The sequence below is a fragment of the Homarus americanus genome, unplaced genomic scaffold (assembly GCF_018991925.1).
Source record: "Homarus americanus isolate GMGI-L3 unplaced genomic scaffold, GMGI_Hamer_2.0 scaffold46197, whole genome shotgun sequence".
Taxonomy (NCBI): Eukaryota; Metazoa; Arthropoda; class Malacostraca; order Decapoda; family Nephropidae; genus Homarus; species Homarus americanus.
The window spans coordinates 3,849,501-3,857,602 of NW_024723050.1; positions in this window are offsets into that span (position 1 = coordinate 3,849,501).

An 8,102-nucleotide genomic window follows, 5' to 3' on the forward strand; every position below is an offset into this window, starting at 1 on the left:
CTTTTCAAATTCCCTAGCCTACGCCTCCAGCGCCCCCTAACGGAGCAGGGGTCAACTATCAACCCATGCCTACCCCCGCCTCATAAGACCTCACCCTGCTGTGACCACCTTTTCTTCTACCTACGGCCACCAGCAAGCAACACCTCCTCCTCCGCGCCAGCCTGGCGGCTCCTGCTCCCGCCGGCGACCTTGGCGTCCCTCAAGCCGCGTGCCCTCCTCTGGGCATCCTCACCAACCAGCTCTCTCTACTCAACGCTTGTAACCATGCTGCCTTCCCAGCACCAAGCTGCATTGTACATCCAATACAATATGTATACAGAGAGCACATTGTGAGTTTCCTTTCTCCATCCCATCCTGAGTGTGAACCAATATCTCATAATTCTACAACTGTGCCATATAATTTTAGTAGAGGAACTTCCTTATTTTTCATCTGTACAGTAAATCCTAAATTGAAGTACAGTACAGATGTTCTCATTCTCCAAATTTCCAATGATATATAAATCAAGTTTGTCCAGCTGACTACCACTTTTAGCAGAGTTGTACATATGTCAGGAGCTCGAGCCTCGACCCAGACACACTTGAGAAGGGTTTTATCCAGTGTGACCCTACCAAAATGGCTAGTAAGCTGATGTGGCAAAAAATTAAATATAAACTAAGGTAGACCTCTGCTTGACAGGTGAGATGGTCTGATATATGGAGATACTAAACAGTCAGATCTAAGTTTCAGGCAAGTTAAATTTTCGTTTTGTACTTTTCCTTTTTTACTCGTGTTCATTTGCTATACTGTACTGTATGTCAAAAGCCTCCTGAAGTATGTTTTTTTTTTCTCTCTCTCGCCCCTCAACTCTGCTGTAGCTCCTCCTATAGTATCTGTGTTCCTTATTCTTGACATCCTTCCTTTTATCAACACCTACAGTATATCATTTTTTTTTTTTTTAAGTTCTCAGAGATCATTTCCTGGGACTTCCTTATTACAGTATTTCACTATTTTTTTTTATGTATGAATCTGTGTAACATTCACTTTTTCTGCTCGTGCTAATTTAATTTCCTGATCACTCTGCAAAATATATATTTGTAATATTATTTCCAATACAGTATTTGTAGTCCAGGAAAATATGAAATCTTCAGCAATTACAGTACTGTATACTGTACTGTACTATATAAATGCATGTACAGTACAGTACAGTGCTACAGTCCAGATCCTTATTAAAATCTTCAGTTATCTTGTATCTAATTTAAATTCTCATTTTAGACAATGCTTCAACTGCACACAAATGATCCTGAGGAACATTCACTGAGAGGAGTTATTTTCTATGGTCCTCCAGGATGCTACAAGACCATGTTTGTCAGGGCATTGGTCCATGAAACAAGCGTCAGTTTTTTCCTCTCAAGGTGTGTCATGTTTAGGTATTATAATGATATACCCTGTAATTGAAAGCTTAGTTTAGAGCAGGGGTGCAGTGCTGCCGGAGCTCACCGGAGTGCCGCTTGGGCACCTCTGTTTTGATCAATCAACCAATATCGCCGACGCCTTGTTCCCTCCCAGGAACTCCCCAACAGAAGTGTCTCCAGGCCATTTTATCCTTGCACACCTCACTTGCTCTTTCAAACACTCATCCTCCCCTTCCCGCTCTCTCTTCAACAAACTCTCTAACTCTTTTCTCCCAGGTGGCAATTGGTCTACCCCTCCCAACATTCCCTCTCTTGCCTATCATAACTTTTTTTTGTCAGACTGTCTTCATGCATCCTTGGCACATGTCCATACCACCTTTTAATTTGAATTGAATTGAATTAAACATTTTATTTAGCCAGAAAAACACTGATACAGAGTGGATAATAATAACAATATTAACATGGCTGAGCCAGTTGAGAACCTGACCTCTCTTTTAGGCACCTGATATATACTATACATTTATCTCAAGGAAGTATTATGCAACATTTAGTATCATCTGGAATAGTACAATAGGATGGTGGTAATATGAACTTCTCTTAATGTTACCACAGTTATCACTTCAATATTTATTTAATTTATTTATTATTATTTTTTTATTTATATTATAAATATATACAGTATATAAATTACAGTGGAATTGAAAAACACAAGTATAATGGGGAAGCAGTACAACATGGGTTGTACAGTACTGTATTAAGGTTGAACAAGAGGACAGAGCTGACAGGATTATGTCTAGTTGGCAAATATATTTACGTATTGCAATGATAATTACTTATCTATTTACATGATAATTTCCGATAAAATGGTTTTGATGGTACAATAAAAACAGGTACTGTATATATAGTAATTATTACAAGAAATATTAATACTTAGACAATAGATATTTTTTAAGAGATGATTTAAAGGAAGGGAGCACAGTCTTTGCTGGGATGGGTGGGGGGTGAGATGTATTCCTCTTCATCCACTCCACCACACTACACTTCACACATGAAGTTATAGTAAGCTCTACATGTTACTATAAATCTATATCAATCAAGCAATCAACTTTATTTTGCATTAATAATACATATACAAAACCGAATATATCCTCATATAATTAATCTCTCCTTCAGATCAGCTTACATTTTATATTATACCGGAAGTATTCAAAAGGGAGACGAGCATCAGCGTCAAATTACCAGCCGATCAGTTTGACGTCAGTAGTGGGGAAATTTCTTGAATCAATTATAGCAGATAACCTCCGATCGTATTTAGAAAAGCAAATTAATCTACGACTCTCTCAACATGGGTTTACAAAGGAAAATCTTGTCTAACAAATCTGCTGGCATTTTTAGGAAAGTCTTCGAGTAGTAGATAATGACGAAAATTACGATGTTATTTACTGAGACTTTAGCAAAGCATTTGACAGAGTACCGCATCAGGGGCTTCTGAGAAAAATTAAGGCTCATGGTATCGAGGGGAAAGTTTTAAATTGGATAAAATCATGGCTCACTGATAGAACGCAGAGGGTCAGCGTAGATGGTGTTAAATCTGAGTGGGGCCGTGTAACCGGTGGGGTTCCCCAGGGGTCAGTACTAGGCCCACTCTTGTTCATAATCTACATAAACGATCTAGATACTGGGATCAGCAGTGACATAAGCAAGTTTGCGGATGACACCAAAATAGGGCGGCAGATTAATTCAGGGCAGGATGCAAATGCATTATAGGAGGATCTAAATAAACTGCAGGGGTGGTCTGAAAAATGGCAAATGAAATTCAACACCAGCAAGTGCAGCGTACTTAATATTGGAAGAACAAATACTGACAATGTATACAGCCTTAACATCAACCTAGAGAAGTCGACTTGTGAAAGAGACCTAGGGGTACTTGTAAGCCCGGACCTACGGCCTAGAAAACAGTGCGTTAATGTTCGAAATAAGGCAAACAGAGTATTGGGTTTATATCTAGAAGTGTAAGTAATAAGAGTGCAAGGTCTTATTGCAGCTATATCTTACGCTAGTTAGGCCGCACCTCGATTATGCGGTTCAGTTCTGGTGCCCCTATTATAGAATGGATATCAATTCACTAGAGTCGGTGCAGCGAAGAATGACGAAAATGATTCCAGGACTTAGAAACCTTCCATATCAGGATAGGTTAAAGAAACTAAACTTGCATTCCCTAGAAAGACAAAGAGTGCAGGGAGATATGATAGAAGTATTCAAGTGGGTGAAAGAAATCAATAAAGGTGATATAGATAAAGTTCTTATAATATCTGAGCAGGATAGGACTCGGGACAATGGATTCAAGTTGGATAAGTTTAGGTTTAGGAGGGAGATAGGAAGGAACTGGTTTACAAATAGGGTGGTGGACGAGTGGAACAAGCTTAGCAACTTTGTAGTAAGTGCTGGAATGCTGGAAAGTTTCAAAGGGAGGCTGGATAGATTCATGGATGATAGAGAGTGGTAGTAACTCTCGACAGGAGCTGCCATGCACAGGCCAACCGGCCTGTGCGAACTCCTTATTTTCTTATGTTCTAGCCAGCAGAACTTTTGATAACAGGTGCACTTCTAAACACTTAAAAACAGTACTTCCTTGCAGAAGAGCTATAGATATGTGACTTATATCTCGAAAGGATAAGCACATTAGACTACTACCAGAATTATTTTGACAGCTCCGGCACTTACCAAAAAGTGGCACTGCAACACTGGTTTAGAGAATAATGAGACTGCAAAGTATGTACTGTATAGATTATGCTAAATACAGTATAGTTATCCAGTCAAGAATCTGTACATCTGAAGGCCAGCACCAGCAGGTTCTCTATCCACATACTGTATGTCACTATTGATAACAATACAATTTTACTTTATTTGTCATTTTAAATAATGAGAATTCCCTTAGTCCCTAGAGATTTTGCAGCATATAAGGGAGTGAATGAAGTGAGGAATTATTGGAGGACATTAACGTAAGATGCGTTAGAGGTGCTATCACTGCCCTACACAACGAGGTATACGAATACCGGAGATAGCACTACGATTAGGAGCCGTGGAAACAACTGGTACCACACCGAAACTTAAACCATAAATGTCTTATTATAGATGGATGGGGGTGGTGCTCTGTTGCCTGCAAGTCCCTTGATTTGAAAAAAACCCAATTCAGTGTTAAACCAATGCAATTTTACATTTCATTAACATGACAGATCCCACGAAGATGGATATATTGTATATTGCTGTAGCTGTTCACTCTAATATGAAATGATATTTGCTAGTCACTTCATAAATCAAACATTTCGCAAATTAATATGAATAGGTGCTGTTGTGAAACTCGGTAAGAATGATATTCCGTTAGTACAACGATGTAATGGTGAAAAATTCATTTCGAGGTCTGTCTTCAGTTATGATGTTCCTGGAAACGTTTGCATTTAATGTAAATTTTTAGTGTTATTTGTACCATCAGTCAGCGTGCTTGTTTACATATGCCTCGCTTCACCCAGAACGATACCTACATTAATATTGTACAGGTAAGCCTTTCATTTCAGAACTGCCTCAACTTACAAACTTTCAGAGATACAAACATCATCACTGAGGGGGTTATCTGCCAGAACAGGTGTTTAATGTGGATGAGACTGGATTATTTTGAAGAAAAATTCCAGATAGAACAAACATTGCCCAAGAGAAGAGTGCGAGCCAGGTTTTACAAGCTGTATTAAAGGATATAGCTGTACTAAATATCCATAATCTTTCTATTTTTTACAATATTTTTGGTATCTACAAGAGTAAAGTTGGACTTGACAAACAAGCCTCAGGAACATAACTCGCTCGTAAGTAGAGGAGCACCTGTATAGCTTAAACGGATTTCTTGTTATATTGAAGTATTTTTGTATTATACAATGATATCCTGAACCCCCAATCCTACTCCCTATCTCTAACTATTGGTGATGTGGGATCAGTTCATATCAAAGCATTTCGCTTACGCTTCAAATTGTTAAAGTAGAAACAGAAAAATTCACTCGACATTCTTTTAGTGGGTATTGCAACTAACCACACCAGAACACAAGAGAGAAAACAATTCCTGTTAAGACAAAAGTTACACTAATATTACCTCATCAATTAATCCATTATCTTATTGCTACCTGAAGATTGGGACACCCAAGTTTATTTCACCTGACGCATTAAACATCCTGTTGCTCAAAACAGTACCTGTCCACTACGGACCACGGAAGATAGATACTGATATGCATTCCTGTCCTGTAATTAAACATAAGTAAAGCAATTTGACTGATGCAATCCTTCAGTTTTTGTACTTGTGACTAGCCCAGATTAGAAAAGCCTATGGAATTTTTACACTTCATTCTGCAATGCTGTAATTTTAAGAAATAATTAACTAATATTTACTTGAACAAATGTATGTTTAGTCAGATATTTTAGGATATTTTTTTTTCATAAAATAAAACGAAGTAAGACTATATACAGTACCAATAGTTTTATTTATATCCACAATACTGTTTATACAATATGGTTTTTGTACAGTATACAATATATACAAACAGACACGACACATGCAAAAACACTCACACAAATCAATAAGCATTAAAAGTACACTCACAATAGAAAGGAATATAATCACAAATAGTGTTAATTACTCAGTAGTCTTATTACAGTATTTAGGTTAATGTTTTTAATCCCATTGAATACGAGATAAAACTGATGTAACGTTAATATGTATAATAAAAGCATAAAAAATAAATAAAGAAATTGCATAAAATGTTACAGGTGAGAAATATGAGTGAAGTTTAAATTATAGAGGTAAAGGTTGAGTTACAGCCAAAGAGCACCAAGCCACAAATCTGGTGGAAAACTACGAGGAAAAACTTTTCTGGAGGAGCTGAACTGCTGAACACTCCACTAGAGGTGAGCTCATTCAAGACCAGACTTTAATCAAAAACTATTACAGATACATTCTCAAACCAGTTCTGGCACCACCCCTGAATTTACTTATATCCTCTATGCCACGACTGAATGGTCCGATAGCCTTTTGGGCTGTTTGTCACATCTCTGTTATGCACTGTTGGCAAGTACTGGCTCTCTGTTACACACTTAGGTAAACAATTGCAAAACAACTGCAGTATTTATTTTTTATTTTATTATTTATCAATATTATTTTTATTCATTCTTCACATTAACGGAGGAATTCATTAGACTGTGGGGGGATAAAGACACCACACTAATCTGTGGATACATTAAATTAAATGCAGTGGTTGGTGAAATGACATACAGAGTAAAAACTGTGGATACCCACTCTATGGATGGTGAGGGTCTACTGTCCAGCACCTGTACAGCACCGTATACAGGATTTTTTATTTATTTATTATTTTTTTTTTGAGAACTGTAATTACATTTCTACAGTACAGGTATATAAATTTGTATCAGATACCATCAAAGAGCTTAGCAAAATTCTTATTAGGACATTTTATTTTGAGTCTTTCAGCTAATGTTAAGCCAACCCCAAATGGAGAAAAGGGGTCATAAGTCAGTGCATTATTGGCTGTTCTTGGGGAAGAACTTGTTCTATCATTGCTTTCTTCATTTCCAAATGCAATATTTTCCTCCAGGATTTTACATTCATTGTTTTTCACTTCATCCCTAGCATTTTTAAGCCTGTTTTCTGTTACTATGGGTGACATGTTATTATAATTATCTTTTTTATCAAGGCTACTTCTTTCCTCCTCATTATAGGCACAAGATATTTTCTTTGTAAATGAGGCCTGCTGTAATTCTTTGGTAGACATAACACTCAACGGAGATGATCTAGATGTTGTAGCATCATATGATACACAACCTTCACAGTCATTAAAACTATCTATGAGTTTGAAACACACACTTTCCATATTCCATTTCTTAGGGGCTCTTGGAGTGCTCAAAATAGCAGATAAATTATAATTTTTAGAAGAAGAAACAATAATGTTTTCTTTTACAATGGAACTTCCCTGGGATATGATACTCTTGTTGAATCTTAGAACAGAATCATTCACAAACATTTCACTCACTTTGGAAAATGTGTGGACAGACGAACTGCTATCAGGTAGTGGTTTCTTGGAGCTATCCTGCAAATTTTTGGACAAAGGAGAAATTGCAGTTAAGAGAGATAACTTATTTTTTCCATCCATTTCAACTATTTGTGCATTTGGACTTAGAAGAGTTGATTTAAGTTTTATATCTGTATTACTCCTTTTAACTACAGCTCTCTCAGTTGTTAGATATGGAGTAGAATGCTGTTTGGGTGAAGATGAACAGGGAGGTGTGGGAAGACAGTCATCTGTGATATTAAAAATGTCTCTTGATACTTGACTGCTGCTTTCAATGGTCTCAGATCTTGGGCTGAACAAATCATGGGATGAGCTTAAAATTGATTCAGCAGAATTTTTTGATGCATTTTCTTTGTTATTTTCACAAAAAAATTCCATTTGCATCAATACTTTAGAAGGAAATGCAAGTTGAGAAGACGTGTTTCTTTCAATTGGTGTTTCAATATCTTCTTCGACTTTACCACTGCTAATGCTTTTTTTGGAGCTCTGTGCATCTTTGTGTGAAACATTTTTATATTTCTGCCTTCCATCAAAACTGCCAGGATTAAGATTTAAATCCCTGTTTAACTTGACAGACATATGGGGTTG